The 26980-nt window shown below is 41.6% G+C and overlaps 1 protein-coding gene and 2 pseudogenes across 1 annotated transcript in view; 2 read left to right on the top strand and 1 right to left on the bottom strand.

The window, feature by feature from the left end:
* The first annotated feature begins 2533 nt into the window (after nucleotides 1-2533).
* Tmem45a (transmembrane protein 45A) overlaps nucleotides 2534-26980 on the top strand; it is a 93118-nt gene continuing 68671 nt past the window's right edge. The window contains exon 1 of the mRNA XM_032899317.1: nucleotides 2534-2856. The gene's annotated coding sequence lies outside the window, so the exon portion shown is untranslated. The remainder of the gene's footprint in view (nucleotides 2857-26980) is intronic.
* LOC116898320 lies at nucleotides 15142-16623 on the bottom strand (annotated as a pseudogene).
* On the top strand, nucleotides 25326-26893 carry LOC116897917 (annotated as a pseudogene).

The following is a 26980-nucleotide window of genomic DNA, read 5'->3' as shown; positions in this document are numbered from 1 at the left end:
TGGAGAGCTTTTTTATACACGCCTATCAAACGTTGGAAGTTCTCCCTTACTCCCATTTCTCTGGAGTATTTATGGTGCTGAGCTTTGCTAAGTCCTCGTCTCCGTATATTTGATAATTTATGACTTTATTTTAGTCTACTGATAACATGGATTATACTGATTGTTTTTTGATTTTTTTTTTCTTTGAGTATTGAACAAGACCTACATTCCTGAGAAAACTCCACTTGGTTTGTGTGTGTGTGTGTGTGTGTGTGTGTGTGTGTGTGTGTGTGTGTGTGTGTCTGTGTGTGTGTGTGTGTGTGTGTGTAATTCTTTTTATATATTTCTGTATTGCATTTGCTGTTATATGGTTAAGGAGTTTTGACTTCTTTATCTTGCCGTAGCCTAGCTAGTAAGAGCCAATGGTAGGATCCGTGTAGGGCTTTCCTGAGTGAATGTGAGTGGGCTGCAGTTTCTTACTGCTGTTCGGTTGCAGCAAAGTGGCTATTGAACAAAGTATTAAAGCATTCTTTTTTAAATCTACACTTCTCTTTCTCTCACCCTTCCTATGGAAGGAGCTAACACTAAGTTTACTATAGTTCCCCCCGCCCATACATTTCTATTCCTGTTTGCATTTTAGTTACTTACTCTGCAGTCAGCTTTCCGATCACCATGACAAAATATACAACTGAAAACTAGGAAAGGTTTATTTGACTTAAAGTCTCAGAGCTTTCAGCCTTAGTACTCTTGGGGCTAGGATAAGGAGGAATATCATAGCTGAAACGTGTGGTAGAGGAAGTCGGCTCATGCCTAGTCAGCAAAGAGAGACTAGAAAGGGCTGGGGACAAATACATCCTTTAAGATCATGCTCTACCACAGCCAAACATTGGATGGAACTTGGAGACTCTTATGGAAGAATAGGAGGAAGGATTGTGGCCCCTAGGGGGATAGAAACTCCATAGGAAGACCAACAGGGTCAACTAACCTGAACCCTTGGGGCTCTCAGAGTCTGAACCACCATCATACACAGACTGGACCTAGGCTCACTCACATAGAGGAGGTGTGCAGCTTGGTCTTCTCATGGGTCCCAAACAACTGGAATGGGAGCTATTCAAGTTCCAAAAGCTGTTGCCTGCATGTGGGATATGTTCTAGCTGGGCTGCCTTGTCTGGCCTCAGAGTGAGAGGAAGCATCTAGGCTCCCAGAGACTTGAAATGCTAGGGTGGAGGTGTGTGCAGGGGGGCTCCCACCTGCTCAGAGTAGAAGGGGAGCAAGGATGGGGGAAGGATTGTGAGAGGGGATGACAGGGAAGGGAGACAGTAAACGGAATGTAAAGTGAGTAAGTTTATTTATTTATTTTTTAAAAAAGGTAATGCTTCACAGTGGCCTAACTTTTTTCTGTCATATCTTGATTTTGATGGTTCTATTTTCTCAGGCTTTAATTCATGTCCTTTGGGGACATTCTAGGTCCAGACTGACATCTTCAGCTTTAAGTCCAAGTTAACCTACAGCCTCACCATGATGTGGCCCCTTGAATGCTGACGTTCTAGTGTGTCTGCCTTCTGTCAGCCTATCCGAATTTCTTCATGCTGACTTCGGTATAAGTCTAAGAGGGCTAGTTATGTGTTGCTCTGGGAAATCTACATTCCTGCAAGCAGAATCTTTTTTTTTTTCTTTTGTGAGGAGCCTGTCCTAGTAGTCAATAAACGTGATGTCTGTTAACGGTAATTTATAAAAAGCTAGTTCATCCTTGGTGATCAGCCCATTATGAAGCAGCTTTCCATGAAAGGAGGACCGTTGACCGATTACAAATAATTCTGAGAGCTGAACACAGGACACAAATGACTTCAGTGACTTCATACAGAATCAAAACATGCGTGGTGATTCTATAGTTCTAACAGGTCAAAATGAGAGTTCTTGTCTTCCCAAGATTACTCCTGTCGGCAGGAAAGCAAACCTCAGCGAGTAAACCTCAAGCATTTTTTTAAGCACCCACCCAGGGCTTCTCTCTGGAAACGACCGACCACATTTCTGATTTAGTAAAAGGTCCATTATTCCTGAATCTTTAGAATACTTTTCCCCAATTAGTTCTCTTCAACTCCTACTTTTCTCTCACCAGGGAAGGTGTGGATAGGAAATCTTTGAGGCGGGACTGGACCGCCCTTTTGGAGGCGTGGGTAACGCACTTCTTCAACCCCTTCGTCGACCCCCTTAAGCTACTGATCCCATTCCTTGCCCCAATCGGTAACGATTCCTCTGTTTAAACAAATTAGTTCCTTACAAGGCCTGCCGTCAAGGAGCGAGGGCAGGGGCAAGCTCCGAGTTCTGGCGATTGCTCCAACCACCACTCCCCAGACCCCGTTGCCACGCAGTGCCACATCAGCGACTGCACAACACAGAGCGCCCAGCTAAGTTCTTTTCTAGGAGGCGAGTAGCCTAGTGGGCGGAGGCAAATTGAGCCCACAGGAGTGGCGGGCTGCTCCACCAATCGGTAACCAGGGAGGAGGCTTTGCCTCCAACCGCAGCCACAGCCAGTGCCCCGCCGGGAAACCAGATGAAGCACATCTGGACAGCTGTGCTGAGAAAGTTTGTGGGCCCTTTCCAGGCCTGCCACCCGCAAGGCACGTCCCCCACGTAGCCTCCTGCTAGCCACTTACTACTTAAATATTTTTTTTTCCCAAGAAGCAATCAGCAACCCAAGCTTGAATCTTTTTCTTCTCCCTTATTTGAGGCGAGGCCACATCACATCAACACAGTTTAATTTTCATGGGGCTTTGCGATCAAAAGAACAGAAACGGCAACAAAAGTCCAGCTGCCTTCTGATACTAACTGACAAAGTGGGGACCCAGTAAGGTGTGAGTAAACAGGCCAAGCTGGGTAAGTTCTGAAGACTTGGGGACATCCTCCTCCTTGTCCTGCTGAGCTCTCTAGCCTGTACCTTTGCTCTTCTCCACAGACTTCTGTTTGTTAAGGGGAGAAAAACATCTCACGCTGGGAAAGACTGAAGGGACATCGGGCTTCTTTTTTTTCTGTTTTGTGGTAAATGCTTGGTTTGCTTTTTAAAATTGACGAGGGTTGGTGCTAGTGTAAGATTTCTTGAGAACAAATTTTTGACTGGTGTTTTGTTGTAAACCTTTCTTCATCCCAAAGTTAAATAATTCTTATTCCTCCTCCTCCTCCTCCTCCTCCTCCTCCTCCTCCTCCTCCTCCTCCTCCTCCTCCCTCCTCCTCCTGTCCTCCATTCCCTATTTTGATAGATGACTGAGAAAACTCTCTGATGTATTTGGAGTTAACACAACATTTGACAAATTATTTACAACTTTTAATGACATAAAAGATTTACCAGATCTTTCACTTAAGATTGAATGTAGTTGAAAGGGCAAATATCCTAACTCAAAAAGGGAGAACCAAATTCCTTTTAGATTATTACCACAATAATTAAACAAGTGATAGAGCGCTCAACGTGTCTGCAATCCTATAATTACATAATTAACCTGTTGTTCCATCAAAAACAGTATCCACGGTGTTTATTATACGTGCGCTATTACAGATAGCTCTACTGTATGTGTCAGGATTTAGCAATGAGGTGGTGGAAAATGCTGACCTCCTGGTGGGTGGCTCAAGGCCCATTCCTTCTGAAAATCTATGATTTCTTCTGTCTGAGTAATGTGTTTCGAAGTTCAGAGTAACAGTGCATGCTGTTTACTGTTTGGGGAAGACTTCCCTCAAGTAGATCTTTAATTTCTGGCTCTTAAAGCCCTGGGCGGGAATTTGGAGCAAGAATGATTACTTTTAGAGCATGTTTTGGTCCACAATTACAGAGGATTTAGGGATGCTGGGTTAGAACGACATTATCGCAAAGAGGCAATGAGAGCTAGCTTGTCTCCATCCGTTCATAGCTTCACAGTAGATCCCCATCTGCTCCCCAATTTTCTCCTTTATAACGTGTGAATAATAAGTGATCATACATATTGATAGGGTCTAGAGTACTGAGTGAAAACATGTCAGTTGTTAGGCCAGCCTTGCTTTGCTGCCTTTCATTCCTTATTGCCTTCCTCCCTGGCCTCTGTGCATCAGATTCTTCAAGCAGAATTCCGATTTCCCTCCTAGAAACCAGGGTTTACCCAGTTCCGCACACTTGCTAGCCAGGCGTGACATACGGTTGTGAAACAGAAAGCATCATGTACGGACAACAAAGGAGAACTGGTGGGGGCCTTAGAGATATAGAAGGTTCTGGGGTGCAGATGACAGAAAAGACCATCTGAATGTAGGTTGGTTTCATGGAAACACTGCCATGTCTGGGAAGGGGTTTTGCCAGTTTGTTTTATGGGGTGGTGTGGGGAGGGGTCATAGGGGTGGGAGAGCATCTAGGAGCAAGGCAAAATATGGCAAAGGTGCAACTAACTGCTGGAGGGTGTGGAGCTGTCCTTGGAGCATTGAGCAAATCTACGAGAAATCGTGTGTGTGTGTGTGTGTGTGTGTGTGTGTGTGTGTGTGTGTGTGTGTGTATGTGTGTGTGTGTGTGTAATGGAGGTAAGCTTCTGTTGAAAGTGCGAGCACCCTAAGAGGGGTTGGGTTGTCAGTGAAGGAGAGTTTGTGAAGTAGATTGATGTGGGCATGGGAAACCAAACTGACACCAGTGCCAAGTGGGGGCTTAGTGAAATGATACGTCTCCACAGCTCGCCCAACATGCTCGCCTCTTGCAGCCGGGGTGGGCTAGGCTAGATGCTCAGCAGGACATGGCAGTGTGATGTCTTCCAGCTCTGTTCTAGTGTTCTGGTACCCTGGGCTGTTATTTTTCATTAACAAAGGATACTTGGAAGTCTTTGACAGGCTTGTGATTGCTAGAACCTTGCCCTGTTCTCATAATAGATCTAACATGTGCAGGTAGATCTTTAGCACCCTGTTAACAAAAACCATCTATCGATATGACATATATGCAAGTGAAGGGTCAGGTTTGAGTTCTTATCCCTTCCTTCAATGACATTGTGCCTGCTGACCACCTGCCTGACCTCAGGCAAGATGCTGAATCATTATGACCCTGTGATAAAAATCTGTGGAATGATCGTCAGGGTCTTTTTCCATTGGGTGGTCATATATTCATCTCCTACTGGTTTTGAAAGAGTCTATTGTGCAGAGATGGCTATTTGAGACATCTAGCTATTATTTTTGATCATTTAACAGATAGTAAGTGTTCTGAGTATCCAGCTCATGGCATTGTCTCAGAAGGAAACCTTTTGAGGGTTGCTACCCCACAGAGGCACAGGTAGATTAAAATACTTGCCCACAACTCATAGTAAATAAGAGGTAGGCATAGAGTCAGTCTAACACCAGACCCTCAGGCTTTAACCATTAGGCTACACAGTCTTAGGTATATGAAAAACTGGCTCTTCCTCTTCCTCCCCTTTCTCTCCTCCTTCTTCCCCACTTTGTTCTCTTTCTTATTTTCTACTTCCTCCTCCTTTCTTAGTTGTAGGGTTTTGCTCTTTAGCTTAAGCTGCTTCGAATGATAATTCTCTTGTCCTACCTTCCTGAGTCCTGGCATCAAATGCCCACCACGCAAAGTTTCATTGTTCTAGTGTGTGGTTGGAAGAATCAACTATTCAATGGAAAGAGGAACACTGGATCCAGGTTTGCACTGATAAAATTCGAAGAGGCCCGAGTAGAAACAAGATTAATTATATTTGTACATGAAATAAGTTTCATTGGAGGCAAACATCTGTCTTCTTATCTTGTTTGAACATAACTCAACTGTAGTATCTGGATTTAAAGTACACACTCAATGTATGTCAGTTGGTGTCAATCTGCATTGAAAACGGACCTAGGAGATGACTTGTGTGTTACTGAATTTTTGGGTGTAGAAGCACAATCCTCTTTTTTTATCCTTTAGAGTACCTAGCTCTCGATCACCCCCAAAGCTTCACAAGAATGATTTGCCAGCATACATCCCAGCCGGAGGACAGCATACACTCTTTATTCATTTGCCAAAAACTCCCTGCCATGTCCGTTTGTCAATTAGTCAGTTAGCAAATGGAATGAAAGAAATTCTGAGCCTGAATAACTATTAAAAGGCCTTTGAATCAGGCTATAGGGGCCATGGCCTCTCTTCTCCCTCTCTTCCGCTCCCAGATTTATGTCGAATAGGTGCTTTCCTCTAAATGCTGTTGCCACAAAGTACTGCACCATCAAATGCAAAAATCAACAGAGCTTAGCATTCATCAGCTGAAGCCAATGTCTCAGCTTCCGGAGCTCTGCTTTTACAGGTGTGCACAGCCACACCCAGCAGGGCCGAAAGCTGAGCAGCCAACACACAACCTCCTTTTCACAGTTAGGTCTTACTCTTTCAGACTTTCTCTACAAGTCTCTTTTCAGCTTAATTAAAGGTTCTAAGTGGGACTTCATCATACTATTCTGGCTTTGCTTCAACAAAGATCTCAACAATATATACTATACACACTTCAACCTGACAGTCGAGGCACAGAGATCTTCACAGAGATTATCTTGTCACGGAGAAAAGATGTTGACACGCAGATGACAACTGTTCTTTTTCTAAGGTCATCCTGGCATCCAGAGAAGCTTGTCTCATGGGGTTTGTGTGCATGGTTTCCTCTCAGACTGTTTGTTGATCTGTGAACCACCTGTGTAAAGTCGCCTTTGGCCTTACAGAGCCAGCTATGGACTTTTACACTTAGCTGTCTCAGGAAAACCGTAGAAGACAATGAGTTTTCTCCCAAACCACCCATCACCACTTTGGACTGGCCTGTTTCCCTGAGGTGCCTTAGATGATCCTAATATGGAAAAAGGTTCAGAGGCAAATGCCTTCTTGTTCTTGCTGTCCTGAGCAGACATGACTGTCCTCTGTGGATTTTTTTTTTTCAAGAGAAAAAATTTAAAGGTGATGAGTTAGAATAAGGTAGTAATTTCCTGACAAGAAACAAAGTGACTTTATCTGTACCTTTCTCTATTATGCCTGAAATTCCACAGGTTCCAGAAAATATTTACACTATTATACATCATTCTCTTTAATAGAGAGAAAATAGATTTTTTTTTTTTTAGAAAAATGCTATGTCTGTGAAAAATGTTCCCCTGAAAGGAAATTGTGCCAGACACTGATTTCAGCCTCTTTTGGTTGGTTAGCCTTGTCACCTCCAAAAGGTGACACAGTTCCTCAGACTATTCTACAGACTAGCACTATGGTATTAACACAGTGGTTGGGTTTCCAACTGGTGTTCTTATAAGTGGGCTGGTACCCTTTCTCTCAGCACTTAGACATAGGCCAATAGGCGCTGTTGGAGGAAAATTCCATCCAAGTTCCTAGTTAAACAAATAAATGAACAAAATTAAATCAGACCTCTTCTGGGATGTTTACAGAGGGTACTTTTCAGCCTGCAGCTTCCTTCCTGTGTCCACTCACTCACTGTTCCAGCCCTGATTTATGCTGTGCTCTGCTTAACTCCAAGCTTCACAGCCAATGCTCCTGAGTGCTGTACTTACTTCTTGGGAGTCGTAACCTGTGTAAGAAGTTTCCCTATTCATTCCTGATGACCTGAAAGTAAAATTAGCCCACTTCTGGTTTGAACCATCAATCAGTTGCCAAACTAACACTGTTCCTTTTGTGTAAGGACTGTCTATCTTTGACCCAGAGTCTATCACAAAGTATATTTTCTGTAATGAACATTTGTAGAGGATTTTTAATCCATCAACATGGCTATTCTGATCTCATCTAAGGACCTTTCAGTCTCTGTGATCTGGTCGCAATGCAGACACACCCTTAGTACACACCTTTAATCCTTCTGGCTGGAACCCTTTTGTACACACCTTTAATCCCAAACAATGAAATCTAATTTAGGGACAGACAAAGTGAGAGTTAGAAAGGAATTTGATGGAATGAGTCAGAGATAGGATACACCCACCTCTCAGAAGAAAAGCTGTTTAAGAACAATGCAGGGAAGAGTGAATTTGAATTAAATTCAGTAGAAGAATTGAAATCAAAAGTTCATGATATGTAAGATTTCACAATTTCAGATAAATATTTCTTTTACAAAAGACATTGGTGCCTTAAATATTCCTGAAACAGTAAACTAAAATATTATACCAAATTTACCCACAGCACATCTTACATGCACAGACTTAGGGCTATGTCTTACATGCATAATGCTTTTCTTCCTTAGTAAGATTGTGGGCTTGTTGGTCCCTATTTCTTCCAGTCACTATGAGGATGAAGTGGTATACAGTCTACGCTGTTTGCTCCAGAACTGGACAGTTGTGTGGCCATGCTTGCTATGAAGTGTTTACTTCACAGAAAGACACATGTGTGATTACTGTGTTTGTTAACCTTAGATGGTCGACTCTGCACGCACACTTGGAAAATGATGTATTGAAACGTGGAGAGAGTAAGGTTTCTATGGTCATACAGTGGCTAATTCAGAATTTAAATCTAAGGCTAACAAGTATTTGTGGGTATAAGGACAAATGTTTAGAATGCACTTTGGGATAGTGCTAGTTTAATAAAGAAGCTGTTGTAGGCTTTCCTTCAAGGTCCATGACTTCACTAGCCCTGGGTAGTTACCTAGGTTACCAGTATCATCCCAGCATTCACTCTTGTTGAGCAGGTCTTAGGTTCAATTAAAGAGCTGCTGGCTACCACCAAGTCATGCATGCCAGTACTTCACCCTTAGGGTTATTGGACCCTGGTGGTTGTTGTGATTCATAGGCATCATAGCTGGGTAGGGCTACCTTGATTGCTTCCCTCCTTTGGAAGCCTGCCTGGTGGCATGGAAGCAAAGCCTCAGAAGGAGGTTTTCAAGTCAGTTCCAGCTCTGGGGCCTCTGGTCCCTGTGTCTAAAGTATATGGTTTCTGCCCTCTTCCACTTTGCTCACTAGGTGTCCCCAGTATTAATACAAGTGTTCAGGCTTTGGGGGAAAAGTGGTTAAAAGAACAAACAGTGATTGAGGATATGATACACACTTTTGTTTATTCTTCCATCTATTAGATCAGTGGTCCTCAACCTATGGGTCATGACCACTAAGACAGTGGATCTCAAACTTTTTTTTTAATTTTATTTTTCTTGGATATTTTATGTATTTACATTTCAAATGTTATCCCCCTTTTCCCCCTCTCCCATTCCTGCCCCCTGCTTCTATGAGGTTGCTCCCCCTCTCACCCACCTACTCCAACCTCAACACCCTGGCATTAACCTACATTGGGGAAATGAGCCTTCACAGGACCAAGGGCTTTTCTTCCTATTGATGCTGGACAATTCTATCCTCTGCTACATATGTGGCTGGAGTCATGGGTCCCTCCATGTGTACTCATTGTTTGGTGGTTTAGTCCCTGGGAGTTCTGATGGGGTTTGGTTGGTTGATATTGTTGTTCTTCCTGTGGTGTTGCAAAATCCTTCAGCTCCTTCAGTTTTTTCTCTAACTCCTTGTCCAGTCCAATGGTTAGCTGCAAGCATCCTCATCTGTATCAATAGGGCTCTGGCAGAGCCTCTTGGGGGACACCGAAATCAGACTTCTGTCAGCATGCACTTCTTGGCATCAGCAATAATGACTGGGTTTGGTGGCCGCATGTGGGATGGATCCCCAGCTGAGGCAGTCTATGGATGACCTTTTCTTCAGTCCCTGCTCCACTATTTGTCCTTGTTCTTTGTCCAGTGATTATTTAGTTTCCCTTATAGTAAGGAATCAAGCATCCACATTTTGATCTTCCTTCATCTTGGGCTTCATATGATCTGTGATTTTTTTTCTTAGATATTCTAAGCTTTTGGGCTAATATCCACTTATTAATGAGTACATACAATGAGCAGTCTTTTGTGACTGGGTTACCTCATTCAGGATGGTATTTTCTAGTTCCACCCATTTGCCTAAGAATTTCATGAAGTCATTATTTTTAATAGTTGAATAGTACTCCATTGTGTAGATGTGCCACACTTTCTGTATCCATTCCTCTGTTGAAGGACATCTGGGTTCTTTCCAGCTTCTGGCTATTATAAATAAGGCTGCTATGAACATAGTGGAGCATGTGTTCTTGTTATATGTTGGAGAATGTTTTAGGTATATGCCTGGGAGGGGTATTGCTGGCACCTCAGTGCAATTTTCTGAGGAACTGCCAGACTGATTTCCAGAGTGGTTGTACCAGCTTGCAGTCTCACCAATGATGGAGGAGTGTTCCTCTTTCTCCACATTCTCACCAGCATCTATTGTTACCTGAGTTTTAGATATTATTCATTCTGACTGGTGTGAGGTGGAATCTCAAGGTTATTTTGATTTGTATTTCCCTGATGACTAAGGATGCTGAACATTCTTTTAGGTGCTTCTTAGATTGGGTATACCTCAGTTGAGAATTCTTTGTTTAGCTGTGTATCCCATTTTTTAAAATAGGATTACTTGATTATTTGGAGCCTAACTTCTTGAGTTCTTTGTATATATTAAATATTAGCCTTTTATCGGATGTAGGATTGGTAAAGACTGTTTCCCAATCTGTTGATTGTCATTTTGTTCTACTGACAGTATCCTTTGCCTCATAGAAGTTTTGCAATTTTATGATGTCCTGTTCAGTGATTCTTGATCTTAGAGCATAAGCCATTGGTGTTCTGTTCAGGAAATTTTCTCTTGTGCTTATGTGTTCAAGGTTATTCCCCACTTTCTCTTCTCTTAGTTTCAGTGTGTCTGATTTTATGTGGAGGTCTTTGATCCACTTGAACTTGAGCTTTTTACAAAGAGATAAGAATGGGTCAATTTGCATTCTTCTACAAGCTCACCTCCAGTGGAACCAGCACCATTTGTTGAAAATACTGTGTTTTCCATTAAATAGTTTTAGCTCCTTTGTCAAAGATCAAGTGACCATAGGTATGTGGGTTCATTTCTGGGTCTTTAATTCTATTCTATTGCTCTACCTGCCTGTTTCTGTATCAATACCGTGCAGATTTTATTACAATTGCTCTGTAATACAGATTGAGGTCAGGGATGGTGATTCCCTCAGAAGTTTTTTTATTATCGAAGATAGTTTTCAATATCCAGGATGTTTTACTTTTCAAATTAATTTGCACATTGCTCTTTTTAATTCTATGAAGAATTGAGTCAAAATTTTGGTGGGGATTGCATTGAATCTGTAGATTGCTTTTGGCAAAATGGCTATTTTTACTATATTAATCCTGCCAATTCATGACCATGGGAGATCTTTCCAGCTTCTGAGACCTTTGAAATGTTTCTTCAGAGACTTGAAGTTCTTGTCATACAGATCTTTCACTTGCTTGGTTAGAGTCACACCAAGGTATTTTATATTATTTGTGGTTATTGTGAAGGGTGTCATTTTCCTAATTGCTTTCTTAACCTGTTTATCCTTTAAATAGAGGAAGGCTACTGATTTATTTGAGTTAATTTTATAGCCAGCCACTTTGCTGAAGTTGTTCATCAGCCTTAGTAGTTCTCTGGTGGACTTTTTGGGGTCACTTAAGTATACAATCATATATCTGCAAATGGTGATATTTTACTTCTTCTCTTCCAATTTGTATCCCTTTGACCTCTTTTTGTTATCTAATTGCTCTGGCTAGGACTTCAAGTACTATATTGAATATGTAAGGAGAGAGTGGGCAGCCTTGTCTAGTATCTGATTTAGTGGGATTGTTTCAAGTTTCTCTCCATTTAGTTTGATGTCGGCTACTGGTTTGCTGTATATTGCTTTTACTATGTTTAGGTGTGGGCCTTGAAATTCCTGATCTTTCCAAGACTTTTATCATGAAAGGTGTTGAGTTTTGTCAAGTGCTTCCTTAGCATCTAATAAATGATCATGTGGATTTTTTCCTTGAATTTGTTTATATAGTGAATTACATTGATGGATTTCCATATATTGAACCATCCTTGCATCCCTGAGATGAAGCCTACTTGATCATTATAGATGATCATTTTGATGTGTTCTTGGATTCAGTTGCAAAAATTTTATTGAGTATTTTTGCATCAATATTTATAAAGGTAATCTATGTGATGTTTTCTTTCTTTGTAGGGTCTTTGTGTGGTTTAGATATAAGAGTAACTGTGGCTTCAAAAAGGGAATTGGGTAGTGTTCCTTCTGTTTCTAATTTGTGGAGTAGTTTCAAGAGTAATGGTATTAGGTCTTCTTTGAAGGTCTGATAGAATTCTGCAATAAATCATCTGCTCCTGAAGCTTTTTTGGTTGGGAGACTTTTCATGACTGCTTTTATTTCTTTAGGGGTTATGTTTAGATGATTTATCTGATCCCAATTTAACTGTGGTACCTGGAATCTGTCCAGAAAATTGTCCATCTCATACAGGTGTCCCAGTTTTGTTATGTATAGGCTTTTGTAATAGGATCTGATAATTTTTTTAATTTCTTCAGTTTCTGTTGTTATATCTTCCTTTTCATTTCTAATTTTGTTAATTTGGACACACTCTCTGTGTCCTCTGATTAGGATGGCTAAGGGTTTATCTACCTTGTTGATTTTCTCAAAGAACCAGCTCCTGGTTTTGTTGATTCTTTTTATAGTTCTTTTTGTTCCTACTTGGTTGATTTCAGCTCAGAGTTTGATTATTTCCTGCCATCTACTCTTCTTGAGTGAATTTGCTTCTTTTTCTTCTAGAGCTTTCAGGTGCGCTGTCAAGCTGTTAGTGTATGCTCTCTCCAGTTTCTTTTTCCAGGCATTCAGAGCTAAGAGTTGTCAATGAGTAGAGCATTGTTCAGCTTCCATGTGTATGTGGGCTTTCTGTTGTTTTTTATTGTTATTGAAAATCAGCCTTGGTCTTCTTTTTGCTTTGTTGCAAGATTACTTTCTTGCCTTTTCTAGGGTATAGTTTCCCTCCTTGTGTTGGAGTTTTCCATCTATTATCCTTTGTAGGGCTCGATTTCTGGAAAGATATTGTATAAATTTGTTTTTTTTTTTCATGGAATATCTTGATTTCTTCGTCCATGATAATTGAGAGTTTCGTTGGATACAGTAACTTGGGCTGGCATTTATGTTCTCTTCTGTATGACATTTACCCAGGATCTTCTAGCTTTCATAGTCTCTGTTGAGAAGTCTGGAGTAATTCTGATAGATCTGCCTTTATATGTTACTCGACCTATTTCCTTTACTGCTTTTAATATTCTTTCTTTGTTTAGTGCATTTGGTGTTTTGACTATTGTGTGAAGGTAGGGATTTCTTTTCTGGTCCAATCTTTTTGGAGTTCTGAAGGTTTCTTGTATGTTCATGGGCATCTCTTTCTTTAGGTTAGGGAAATTTTCTTCTATAATTTTGTTGAAGATATTTACTGGCCCTTTAAGTTGGGAATCTTTCTTCTCTTCTATACCTATTATCCTTAGCTTTGGTCTTCTCCCTGTGTTCTGGATTTCCTGGATGTTTTGGGTTAGGAGCTTTTTGCTTTTTGCATTTTCATTTACTATTGAGCCAATGTTTTCTATGATATCTTCTGTCCCTGAGATTCTCTCTTCAATCTCTTGTATTCTTTTGGTGATGCTTGCATCCATGATTCCTGATGTGTTTCCTAGGTTTTCTATTTCTAGGGTTGTCTCTATTTGTGATTTCTTTATTGTTTCTATTTTCCTTTTTAGATCCTGGATGGTTTTGTTCAATTACTTCACCTGTTTTGTTGTGCTTTCCTATAATTCTTTAAGGATTTTTGTATTTCCTCTTTAAGGCCATCTACCTATTTACCTGTGTTCTCCTATATTTCTTTAAGGGAGTTATTTATGTCCTTCTTAAAATCCTCTGTCATCATCATGAGATGTGATTTTAAACTCAGATCTTGCTTTTCCAGTCTGTTGGGATATCCAGTATTTGCTGTGGTGGGAGAAGTGGATTCTGATGATACTAAGATTAATCTTGGTTTCTGTTGCTTAGGTTCTTGATCTTGCTTCTAGCCATCTGATTATCTCTGATACTAGTTGGTCTTGCTGTCTCTGGCTGGAGCTTGTCCCTCCTGTGGGCCTCTGAGCCCGTGAACCTGTGAACCTGTGATCTTTGGAGTGAGAACACTCCTGGCAGACCAGCTCTCTGCAGGCAGGTTTTGGGTCTGAGAGCTGTGGAACAGCCAAAGCTCTGAGTGCAGATGGAGACTGCAAGGCGATTCTCCACCTTGTTAATGTTAAGACCCTTTAATAAAGTTCCTCATGTGTGGTCACCCCCAACCATAACATTATTTTGTATTAGATCAAACATGGACAAGCATTTCCATCACTGCCTCTTGGGCAGTGAGAACCTTTCACTAAATTCAGAATGAGCAACATGTGAGGTTTAAAAGATCCCAGAAAAGCTCTGGGCAACCTAGCTTTAGTTATAACCTGATGCTCCTCTGGCCACCTTCGTGCGAAGATGCCTCATGTCTCAGAAGTGCTTTTAGACTGTTTGTTTCCTTCAGAAAATACAGGACTTTAGACAGCTCATTCCAAATGCCTCTGAGATTGGGGAATAAAATGAAGATAGTCCATTATAGTTACCTTACTCCCATTGGGCAGGATTGTTTACAAGGAAGCATGGTTGCTGTTGTCCAGTGCTTATAGTCAGTTTCCTGTGATTATAGCTTTGGCCTTTGATGATTGCCATCCAGAAAATCTTCTGTATGGAAGCAACTAGGACTCTCACCTCATCTCATCACTGTGCATGCCTGCAACAAAAATGCCAAGGTACCAGCTACAGTCAAAATGATTCACTGAGCCACAGAGAGCCATGGCTTCTAGAAATCTTACCTGCCAGTAGTTTGGACCTTTTTTCTAGTGTCTACTCTGATGGTTACTGGACTCTTGGAAGATGATTCTTTTGTCTTTTTTTATTTTTAGTTATTAGATATTTATTCTTTTTTAGCAAGAATAATGCATGTTCATTTTAGAAATATGGTAAATACAAATAAAGAGAGGAAAATCACTCATCTTTCACAAGTTTATATGTGCATATATGTAACATACTCCTATCTTTCAAAATATGATATTTCCATATTATTATTTTTTTTTAGCAAATCAGTAAAGCTCTTCTGTTAAAAGCCAGAGACATATAATCAACAGTAAGATACAGACAACAAGAGATATAGCCAAAGCCACTAACAGCAGCAGATTCAATGCAGGAAGATGGGCAAAGGTCTTAGCAGGAAAATGCTAATCAAAAGAAAGCTAGATTGCAATGGTAACAGCAGATAAAAAGTAAACCAAGCCAAGCTACATTAAATAGGGGTAAGGATGGCTTCGGTTGGCCTTCCAATGCATCACTATTAGTTTGTTTCTCACTCTCCTGATCTCATCTAGCTTATCCACATCTCTAAACACATCTTCACTGCTCAGATGCCTGGTGTGTATATCCTCCTTAAAATCCTGAAGAGACTGAATCAGCCTCTCCCAAAAAGTTTCTTCTGATTTTTAATCTTCTTCTGGTTCCTCCCCTTCCACTGGCTTTTCCTCAGGCTTTGACTCATTCCCCTTTTCTAGATTTCCTTTCAGTTTTTGGCAGGGTTTCCTCTTGTGTATGCTTCTCTTCCTCCTTTGCTGCTTCCTGCCAAATACGTGAATGCAATTATTACAGGTATGGATCTGGTCGATTTTTTTTCCTACTTACTTTAGCGTGGAGTGGTACAAAGAACAAACCTGCTGAATTCAAACAAGCTGTCTTGCCACTGGCCTCTCACACCACCATCTACAAGACTGAAGGGAGCTGGTACCCAACAAGGACTGGGCTCGATTCTTTTGTCTTTTGTTAATTAATTGTCATCACAGTGGCAACTCTTATGTTTTAGTTTTGAGCAATTTATATTTAATATTAATATTAAGTAGTATATATCAGTGTGCTTTTTTTGTCAAATTCTAGATGACTCTGAGGTAGGTGGTTCAAGGACTTTTCTTTAAAGATGGTTAAAGGAGTATTTCTGCTCTGTAATATTCCTATTCAATGAAAACTGGGCTGAATTTTAAAGCATTTCTCTTCTACTACAGATAAGTAACATAGCTAGATTTATCTTTGGTTTGTTATAATTAAAAATATGTCAGTGGTTATCTTTGGTTTGTTATAATTAAAAATATGTCAATGACCCTGGTAATGAAGCACTGAAGAAAACTCATAAAGCAAAAGAGATGTGAATTCTCCCTGTTTCAGGTCTTTGCCTGGAGAGATTATCTTAGGGTGAAGCGTCTCAGAGCAGGTAGAGTTCAGATTTCTTGAGCTAAACATTGGTGAGGAGAACTTGAGGGAGAATGAAGATGACTAGAATTAGAACGGAACATTTGAAGTGGAGAGAGCTTTAGAGAGAAGGGGAGGTGGAGCTTAGACTCCTTAGGGGATTCCTGGGAGGAATCAGCATCATATTGTTGAGCAAAGGCTTTTGAGGAAACTAATGATATACCAGAATTGAGGGCTGCTTTGGTGTAGGTGTCAATGTATCCTGTACAAATTCAAATTGTGGAAATCTAATTCCTGGTTCTGTATGTTAATGTGGCAGTGGGTCCTGTAAGGAAGTGATAAGGATTAGGTGAAGTCATAAGGGCAGGGCCTCTTAATGGCATTAATGGTTTCATAAGGAGAGGAAGAGGTTGTGCCAGCTAGCATGTTGTTTTTTTTATAAGCCATTGTTCTCTGGTCACTAGGAGGAAGCATAACTATTACCTTCTTATCTTATGCTCCCGGCCTGTAAGGAATAAATTGCTTTTCATTATGTACTATTTAGTCTTAATCATTTAGAGATAACAACATCAAAGGGAATCAAGGATAGAGCTTGGCCTTCATAGAAGGCCAGGGATGTTGCCCATCCCAGTCATACTAGAAAGCCCCTAATCCATGAGTCTATGGGGTTAGTCATACATGCCAACAAATCATAAAGTAGCAACTTCCTCAAGAATCCAACTATTTTTAGTCACTTAGTCTTATTTTTAATACTTATAAGAATTAAAAAAGAACTACTCCCAATTCAGGTAAAATCCACAATGTCTGGCACCTCAAAACAATAAATCAGTTGTGTTTAAAGAAAAAATCACTATGCCTAGCCACCCTCGAGGAGTATTTCCACAAGTGGTTAAGTCAATTAATTGACTTTAGTTTCACATTTTGTATATAACAAGACAGAGACTGCCAGACCATTGTCTGTGTAGATATTTGCTTTGGCTTCTGAGGAGGAGTTTGTCTTTGATATCTATCATTGTTTAAGCAAAAATATTTCCCGTATTTGATACCCGTCCATTGGATTACAGCAAGCTAAACGCAGTTAAGTTATTACCCAACTACATGATATTTTCTGAGTAACAGACAGTGAAGTTTAGTAGGAGAGGCAGCACTAATCTTCTGAGGCAAATGAATAAGACTCAAAAGTCATAGATGGGAGTAAGGGCACTCTGGGGAGGTAGGGCTATCATATATCATACACCTATCATACATCTTAGTAGGGCTAAGGTTCAGAGTCTTTGAACCCCAGTATGGTACATGGCAAAGTGAAGAGGGCCACATCCCATTCGCATGGTGGTGGAGGATGACGATCAAGGACGTTTTCGTTATCAGAGGTTAGGGTCTATACAGGTCCTTGTCTGAACAGCAGGACTTCAGTCCACAGCTGAGCTCTGCAGGTTGAGCTTGGCTATCTCTTCTCTCTTTATAATTTTGACAGCTTTTTAACTTGAGTCCCTGGGCTGTGTGTCTGATTCACTCCTCCCTAACCCCGAAGGTCAGCATGACATTGTCTAACCTCTGCATATCTTTGTTAAGACATTCCCCTGCCAGAACACGTTTTGTTCAGATTGACACGCACTGAGCCCAGACATTCTTTTCCACTCTGCCTGTGCAGAAGTGGGAACATTTTCCTTAAAAATTTATTAGATTCTTGTTGACTAGAAAACGCGTTTGTATTGAAGCTTCAACTAGCATATCACAATGGGGTGTCACTATCAGTATGTAATCATCGTTTGACTCTTGGAGAAATTCAGACTGAAGGAAAGGGTCAGTCTTTGTGAAAATTGTTTTCCCACCAATGGTCCTGGAACACTGGGACACTCCCAGTGGCAACTGCTATGGATAGGGTAGTCAGATGGTGCTGAAGGAATGTGGGGAGAATGGAAGTGAGTATTATCATCACAGGGTCAGAGTAGTTCACTTGATTCACTCCCAGGGTCTAATAATTGCTACAAGACCCACAACCCATAATTCTAAGCATAGTTGCTTAGAATTTTATTTTCTTCCCATAATTATGTACTGAAGGAGGCTCTAGCTTGCTTTTATTGCTGTTGTTGTTGTTGTTTTTTTGTTTGCTTGCTTGCTTGCTTTTTGTTTTTCTTTCCAAGAGAAAGGGACCATGGGAGGAGATTAAGAGGCTTGCAATTCTGCCTCATGAGTTCAGGACTGTTCTCTGTATCTTGGGACGTGTCTAAGAAGGTGGAGCCAAGGACAGGTTAGACTGTGGAGAAATGCACTGAAACTTGATATAATCTATGTGATGCTAATTATGAAAACTCTTGCTGGCCTTGCCTCTTATAATTACGTTTTTGTGGGGGTGACATGAAAAATAGGGCGTGGTGAGTGAGTGAGACTGTTCAAGATAAACAGCTACGCGCTAAGTGGTTCTCAGAAGGGAGATGGTATTGCCTGAGGATTTAGCCTGGCTGTGGAAAAAGAGTCAAGAGCATTTTACTTTACCACAGCCCCTGCTTGCTGTCTGCCTCCCTCCCTCCCTCTCTCCCTCCCTCCCTCTCTCCCTCCCTCCCCTCTTCCTTCCCTCCTTCCCTTCCCTTCCTTTCTTTTTCAATGTGCACATGAAGTTTTAATTATTTTCTTTTTTACAATATATTAAAGCCTGGGCATAATAATAATAATAATAAGAACACTAAGACAGTATTTATTAGACTCGAGACTGAAATTCTAATACAAGTTTAACAAGACAAATCCAATTAAGCCAAACTGTTCTGGCAATGTCATGACTTCTAATTATTATTTTTGTCTTACCTAGCTACCATCCACTTCCCACTTCCCACCTTTCTTAGACTTATTAGCCTACTTACCGTGGGCTATTTTCTACTTAATGGAAGCTAGGTTCTTCCTTCCTTTCTCTCTCTCTCTCTCTCTCTCTCTCTCTCTCTCTCTCTCTCTCTCTCTCTCTCTGTCTTTTTGAAATAAAATATATAAGTAAAAGACCAATAAGCACCTTCTGGTCTGAACCTGTGTCCTGAGCAGACCTTGGGCACTGTCTCCATACCCAGTCCCACAACACCCAGAGGGAGTTCCACTCCCAAGTGCTCTAACATGCCCAGGATCACAGGTAAGAGGCCACAGCTTCCCCAGCGCCCAGAGTAACTGGGTCCCTAGGATCCAAGTACATAGGAACCCCTGCCCAGCCAGTGACATGGGTTCCTTCCGATCTGAACCTGCACCTGGAGCAGACCTGGGGTGCTGGCTCTGCATCCACTCCCACAGCACCCAGAGGGAGCCCAACTCACAGGTGCTGTGTAACACCCAGAATCACAGGATCACAGAGGCTCAATTCTCAAGACATGGGACACACCCAGGAGCACTGGAACTCTGACACACTCAAGATCACAGTTAAGGCCAAAACGTCTTTCCCAACACCCAGCATAACTGGGACCCTCACAGGAACCAGGGAAACACGAATCCCTGCTCAGCTAGAGGCACAGGTTCCAATGCCCAGAGCAAAGTCAGGGCTCTGGCTCCCCACCCACTCTTGCAACACCCAGAGAAAGCTTGACTCCTAGGAGCTCTGACACAACAGAATCACAAGAGCTTGGTCATGCCAGGATTTCAGTATCCCAGCTGCAGCTTGACTCCCAGAAGCTCTGACACACCCAGGATCTCAAGATCACAGGATCCCCGAATGACAGGATAACAGAGACAGCTGGACTCTGAGGGGTTCTAACACAACCACAATCACAGGAGGGACAGGCTTAAGTCAGAGACAGCAAGGGCAGATAGCACTAGAGCTAACCAGATGGTGAGAGGCAAGAGCAAGCAAGAACCTAAGCAACAGAACCAAGGCTACTTGGCATCATCAGAACCCAGTTCTCCCACCACAGCAAGTCCTAGATACCCCATCACACTGGAAAAGCAAGATTCAGATTTAAAATCACAACTCATGTTGATGATGGAGGACTTTAAGAAGGACATAAATAACTCCCTTAAAGAAATACAGGACAACACAGGTAAACAAGTAGAAGTCCTTAAAAAGGAAACACAAAAATCCCTTAAAGAATTACAGGAAAACACAACCAAACAGGTGAAGGAATTGAACAAAACCATCTAGGATTTAAAAATGAAAATAGAAACAATACTGAAATCACAAAGGGTGACAACCCTGGAGATAGAAAATCTAGGAAAGAGATCAGGAGTCATAGATGCAAGTATCACCAACAGAATACAAGAGATAAAAGAAGATACCATAGAAAACATTGACACAAAAGTCAAAGAGAATGCAAAAGGCAAAAAGCTCCTAACCCAAAACATCCAGGAAATCCAGGACATGGTGAGAAGACCAAAGTTAAGGATAATAGGTATAGAAGATTCCCAACTTAAAGGGGCAGTAAATATCTTCAATAAAGAACCTCTCCAACCTAAATAAAGAGATGCCCATGAACATACAAGAAGCCTTCAGAACTGCAAATAGACTGGACCAGAAAAGAAACTCCTTCTGTCACATAATAACCAAAACATCAAATGCAGAAAACAAAGAATATAAAAAAAAGCAGTAAGGGAAAAGTAACATAAAAAGGCAGACCTATCAGAATTACACCAGACTTCTCACTAGAGACTATGAAAGCCAGAAGATCCTGGAGAAATGTCATACAGACCCTAGGAGAACACAAATGCCAGTCCAGGCTACTATATCTAGCAAAACTCTCAATTACCGTCGATGGAGAAACCAAGATATTCCATGACAAAACAAATTTACACAGTATGTTTCCAGAAATACAGCCCTACAAAGAATAATAGATGGAAAACTCCAACACAAGGAGGGAAACTACAGCCTAGAAAAGAAAGACAGTAATCTTCTCTCAACAAACCCAAAAGAAGATAGCCACACACAAACATAATTTCACCTCTAACAACAAAAATGACAGGAGACAACAATAACTTTTCCTTAATATCTCTTAACATCAATGGACTCCATTCCTCAATAAAAAGACATAGGGTAACTGACTGGATAAGTAAACAGAATCCAGCATTTTCCTGCATACAGGAAATGCACCTCAGTGACAAATACAGATACAACCTAAGAGTAAAAGGCTGGGAAAAAATTTCCAAGCAAATGGTCCCAAGAAACAAGCTGGAATAGCCATTCTAATATCAAATAAAAGTCAACTTTCACTCAAAAGTTATCAAAAAGGATGAGTAAGGAGATTTCATACTTATCAAAGAAAAAGTCTACCAAGATGAACTCTCAATTCTGAACATCTATGCTCTGAATGCAAAGGCACCCACATTCATAAAAGAAACTTTACTAAAGCTCAAAGCACACATTGTACCTCACACAATAATAGTGGGAGACTTCAACACCCTACTCTCAGCAATGGACAGATCATGGAAACAGAAACTAAACAGAGACACAGAGAAACTAACAGAAGTTATCAACCAAATGTATTTAACACACACACACACACACACACACACACACACACACACACACACTTTCATCCTAAAACAAAAGAATATACCTTCTCATTACCTCATGGTACCTTCTCCAAAAATGATGATATAATTGGTCACAAAACAGGCCTTAAGAAGATAGAAATAATCCTATGCATCCTATCACTAATAATTCCAGATCACCACAGACTAAGGCTGGTATTCAATAACAACAAAAGCAACAGAAAGCCCACATACACATGGAAGCTGAACAAGGCTCTACTCAATGATAACTTGGTCAAGGAAGAAATAAAGAAAGAAAATAAAGACTTTTTAGATTTAATGGAAATGAAGGCACAACATACCCAATCTTGTGGGACACGAGATTATATCTCACACCAGTCAGAATGACTAAGATAAAAAACTCTGGTGATAGCATATGCTGGCAAGGATGTGGAGAAAGAAAAACACTCCTTCACTGTTGGTGGGATTGCAAACTGGTACAACCACTCTGGAAATCAGTCTGGAGGTTCCTCAGAAAATTGGACATAGTGCTACCTGAGGACCCAGCTATACGACTCCTGGGCATATACCCAAAAGATGCTCTAACATATAACAAGGACACATGCTCCACTATGTTCATAGCAGTCTTATTTATAATAACCAGAAGCTGAAAAGAACCTAGATGTTCTTCAACAAAGGAATGGATACAGAAAATGTGGTTCATTTACATAATGGAGTACTACTCAGCTATTAAAAACAATGACTTCATGAAATTCTTAGGTAAATGGATGGATGGTACTAGAAAATATCATCCTGAGTGAGGTAACCCAGTCACAAAAGAACACACATGGTTCTGCATTCACTGATAAGTGGATATTAGCCTAAAATCTCAGAATACCCAAGACACAATTCATAGACCACATGAAGGTCAAGAAGACCAAAGTGTGGATGTTTCAGTCTTTCTTAGATAGGGAAGAAAAATACTCACAGGAGGAAGTATGGAGACAAAGTATGGAGCAGATACTGAAGGGAAGGCCATTCAGTGACTGCCCCACCTGGGGATCCATTCCATATTCAGCCACCAAACCCAGACACTATTGTGGATGTCAAGAAGTACATGCTGACAGGAGCCTGATGTAGCTGTCTTCTGAGAGGCTCTGCCAGAGCATGGCAAATACAGAGGCAGATGCTCACAGCCAACCATTGGACTGAGCATAAGGGCCCTGATGGAGGAGGAAGACTAAAGGAGCTGAAGGTGTTGCTATCCCATAAGAACAACCAACCAGGCCCCCAGATCCCATGGGCTAAACCACCAACCAAAGAGTACACATGGGGGGACCCATGACTCAAGCTGTATATGTAGCAGAGCCTTATCTGGCATCAGTGGAAGGAGAAGCCCTTGGTTCTGTGAAGGCTGGATGCCCCAGTGTAGGAAAATGCTAGGGCAGGGAGGCAGGAGAGAGTGATTGGGTGGGTTGGGGAGCACCCTTTTAGAAGAAGGGGGAAGGGGGATGAGATAGGGGGGTTTCTGGAGGGGGAACTGGAAAAGAGGGAAACATTTGAAATGTAAATAAAGAAAATATCCAAGAAAAAAAAGAAAAAAGAAAGACCAATAAGATACAAAATAATCAAATGAAGCATTATAGACAAAAAAGAAAGAAAGAAAAAAGAAAAGAATAAACAAAACAAAACCCAAAACAGAATAAAAGAAGACAAATAAACAAAGAAAAACCCTCCAAAAAGTGCCACTAGGTTTGTTTTTATGCTGGCCATCTACTGCTAGGCATGGAGCCTACCCAAGTATAGCTTGTACATCCACTGATAATCCATTGACAAAACTAATTTTTCCTTTGTGAGCTGTTGTTAATTGGAGATAACTTCTGGGTCAGGGCTGGGGTCTCATGACCACTTCCCCACTCAGCCCTGGATCTCCTCTGCAGGCCCTGTGCACGTCGCCAGTCTCTGTGAGTTCATATGTGAACCAGCGTTCTGTCTGGAAGGCATTGTTTTCTTGGTGTCTTACATCCCTACAGACTCGTACAGTCTTTCTTAACCACCATACCCCAGTCTTATTTCCTTAATCCACTGGTTTCTCTTTCCTATGTTCTCAGGCCATTTCCCAAACCTGTTACCATCTGTTGGCGATTTCCTGCAGGTCCTATTCCTGTAGAAACTCCACAAAACTCTCAAGAGACTCTGACTGACACCTTCTTTCTTCATTTGTATGAATTGTGTATTGGATGTGAAGGAGAATGTGTACACCTTCCATAGTTTACCTGAAATTAAGAGGACCCCCACCCCTACCTCACCCCCACTACATTTTTAAGTGATGTAGATCCTGAAAAGTTAGGGATGGAGGGAGTTCAAGTAAGGAGTAGTTTGATTTTGAGGTGCCCTTGATTCATACGTGGAATTTAGTCACTGAGGAGGGTACCCACTGTAACCCCACTGTAAATGTGGAAGTGTCAGCTCTTAGGTTGCACTTCTTTACAACTACGTTTCGGTTCCTTACCCACTACTGTGATGATAAATCATGGAACTCATTGACAGACTTGCCTATGGAATGTAATTCATAAGGAATGTGGTCAGCCCTGGAAGAACAAGTTATCACAAGACTAGTTATATCACTGGCTAAAAGAATGGCATTTTTCTTCACCATTTGGCATGATTTATTAATTTCCATACATTATTTACAAATACCTATTCTTTTTTTTTTTTTTTCGGAGCTGGGGACCGAACCCAGGGCCTTGTGCTTCCTAGGCAAGCGCTCTACCGCTGAGCTAAATCCCCAACCCACAAATACCTATTCTTTACAGTCACACGCAGCTTCCTTACTATATAAGAGCTGAGAAGAACTTAGGGAGAAGCGGTGGAGGCTGTTTCTCTCGTGATCACAGGTACTGCCGCCCACTCATTTGTCTTGGTTGAATTAATCTCCCTTAATATGTTTTTGGAGGCTGTTTCTTCCTTTAGCATAAATTGCATACTCACTTCGAGTGTCTTATGGAGGTATTCAGCTGTTGGCAATATGCATTTTCTCCAGCACCAGGGGGATCTTCTGAACTTCACACACACACACACACACACACACACACACACACACACACACACACACACACACACACAGAGAGAGAGAGAGATCAGTCAATCATTTCCAAATTTTTTTTATAATAAGATTTGCTCCCATGTAGTGTAATCTGTATGCACACCACCAATCTTGTCTTATTGGAAGAACCAAATGCTAATACCAACATCGCTGACTATGAGTATTAGATCCTGGGCTTTGTTAATCTTCATACATACAGCTCAGGTAGAGGGTGTAGTTTGAGGCGCTTATCCCCTTCCTTGGGTTGAAATGAATGTGAGGCGGTGGGCTTGGTAGATTGATCTGGGTGAGAGAAGCAAACCTGGAGGTGTGCAACATTCTCATCAGAGCCTCATCCTTTTATATTGAAATCCTCAGCACCTAAGTGGTTGGATTCCACAGTGTCACAGAACTGGAAGACGAATTTGGTGAGAGTAAAAACAACTGAGCGTAGTTACTATTCGGTCATGGGAGAACCACCTGATTCAGTCTTACTTTCTGATGGGCAAACACTCTGTCCTTGGACGAACTGGAAACCTCACAAACAGACTGACAGCCAGATTTGTGTGTCTGATGACGTTAATTACAGAGTGCTGTGGGCCAGGTTTTTGTCAGAGGAGTCCTTAGAGACTGCTGACAAGAAGTGAAATGTCCACGGAGAAGCTGTGAGTGGGAAGAAGGTAGGGCGCCATGCGGGGCTGCAGCCCACAAAGAATGTCACGGGGTCCCCTGGGGAAAGTCCTCCTGAGGACTGTCATCCTGCATACAGATGCTCACAGTAAGATTCAGCAGGAGTCCGACATGTGGAAAGTCAGAGAACTAGAGATGCAGATGGAGGATACTTACCAGGGGACCAGAAGGAGCACAGTACCCAGTAGCTCAGGGTGGATGAGAAGTGACAGTTTTGATGAAGGAAGTCAGAGAGACTACTGGAGGTCAAAGAATGAAATTTCTTGGGCCCTGGAAGATGATTTTCTTTTCCTTTTTTCTGTTCCTTCATTTTGTTAACTCATTCACAACCACTGGTCTTCTGGTTTGTTGAAGCAGTAAGTCAGACAACGCTTGCCACAGTAGTGCCTGTCAAAGTGGCTACCCATGAAAACTACCGCACCACATTCACCAGAAGGACATTCCCGATGAAGTTAGTTGATTTTGCCGTTTTCATCTGTCTTACAGTATTTTAGCACAGGCAACTTAACCTCCTTCCTCTGGTCCTTATTCTTCTTGGCGGAGGGGTAAGACTTCTTCCTTTTCTCAGCACACCACGAAGTCTCAGTACGAGATGGAGAGTGGACTCCTTTTGAATGTTGTAGTCAAAGTACGGCCATCTTCCAGCCACTTACCAGCAAAGATCAACCTCTGCCGATCAGAAGACACTCTTCCTTATCCTGAATCTGGGCCTTTCCACTTTCTATAGTGTCCGAGGATTCAACCTCGAGCATGATGGTCTTCCCTGTAAGGGTCTTCACAAAAATCTGAATCGTGGCAGCGGCTCCACCCGCAATGGTGGATCAGAAACGGAAGATGATTTTCTTAGGGCTAAATCCTGGAACAAGAAGTTATATGGTTATGAATCCAGTACACCAGACAGATGGGGTCATAGTGGTTATAAAGAGTTGTATCCTGAAGAGTTTGAAGCAGACAGTAGGGATCAGCAAGATATTACCAAAGGGGGAAAAGAAGACCATCTCCCTAGGTAAAATTGTCTGCCCATGAATCCCGAAAACATAAGAAGTCTAAGAAATCCCATAAGAAGTAGAAAAATGGTCACACACACACACACACAGAGAGAGAGAGAGAGAGAGAGAGAGAGAGAGAGAGAGAGAGAGAGAGAGAGAGAAGAAGAGGAAGAAGAAGAAGAAGAAGAAGAAGAAGAAGAAGAAGAAGAAGAAGAAGAAGAAGAAGAAGAAGAAGAACAAAAGAAGCTACAGATAAAACAGCAGATTCCTCAAGTGAGCTCTCAGAGGAAACTCCAGCTTCTAGTACCAAGAAAAGGAAGCAGCCACACAGGAGCAAGGGAAAGTCCAGGAAAAGTCTCCTAAAAAATCTTTACCTCTAGGGGGAGAAAGTGATAAAGTGATGCTTCTCACATAGATGATTCTGCATCTAGCGGTTCTGAGGAAATCAAGGAAAGAAACACTAAGAAAACCAAAAGGAAAAAGAAAGAGAACAGCATCCATGTTCCTGGGTCTGGCCCTGAGGGACAGGAGAGGACAAACAAGCGCAGGAATTGGAAGGTGGCTACTGAGGCAAGGTCTGCTGAAAGCTCAGAGGAAGACTAAGTGGGAGAGCCACAATCCTGCTTCCCACTGACTCTTAAAAACCGGGGTGGGGTGGGGAATTGCTGGTGACTACTTAAGGCAAAGGTC

Source organism: Rattus rattus, chromosome 4 (genome assembly GCF_011064425.1).
Source record: "Rattus rattus isolate New Zealand chromosome 4, Rrattus_CSIRO_v1, whole genome shotgun sequence".
In the NCBI taxonomy this organism is placed as follows: domain Eukaryota; kingdom Metazoa; phylum Chordata; class Mammalia; order Rodentia; family Muridae; genus Rattus; species Rattus rattus.
Note: the sequence above shows the minus strand (reverse complement) of the source record. Positions and strands in the feature narration are given on the sequence as shown.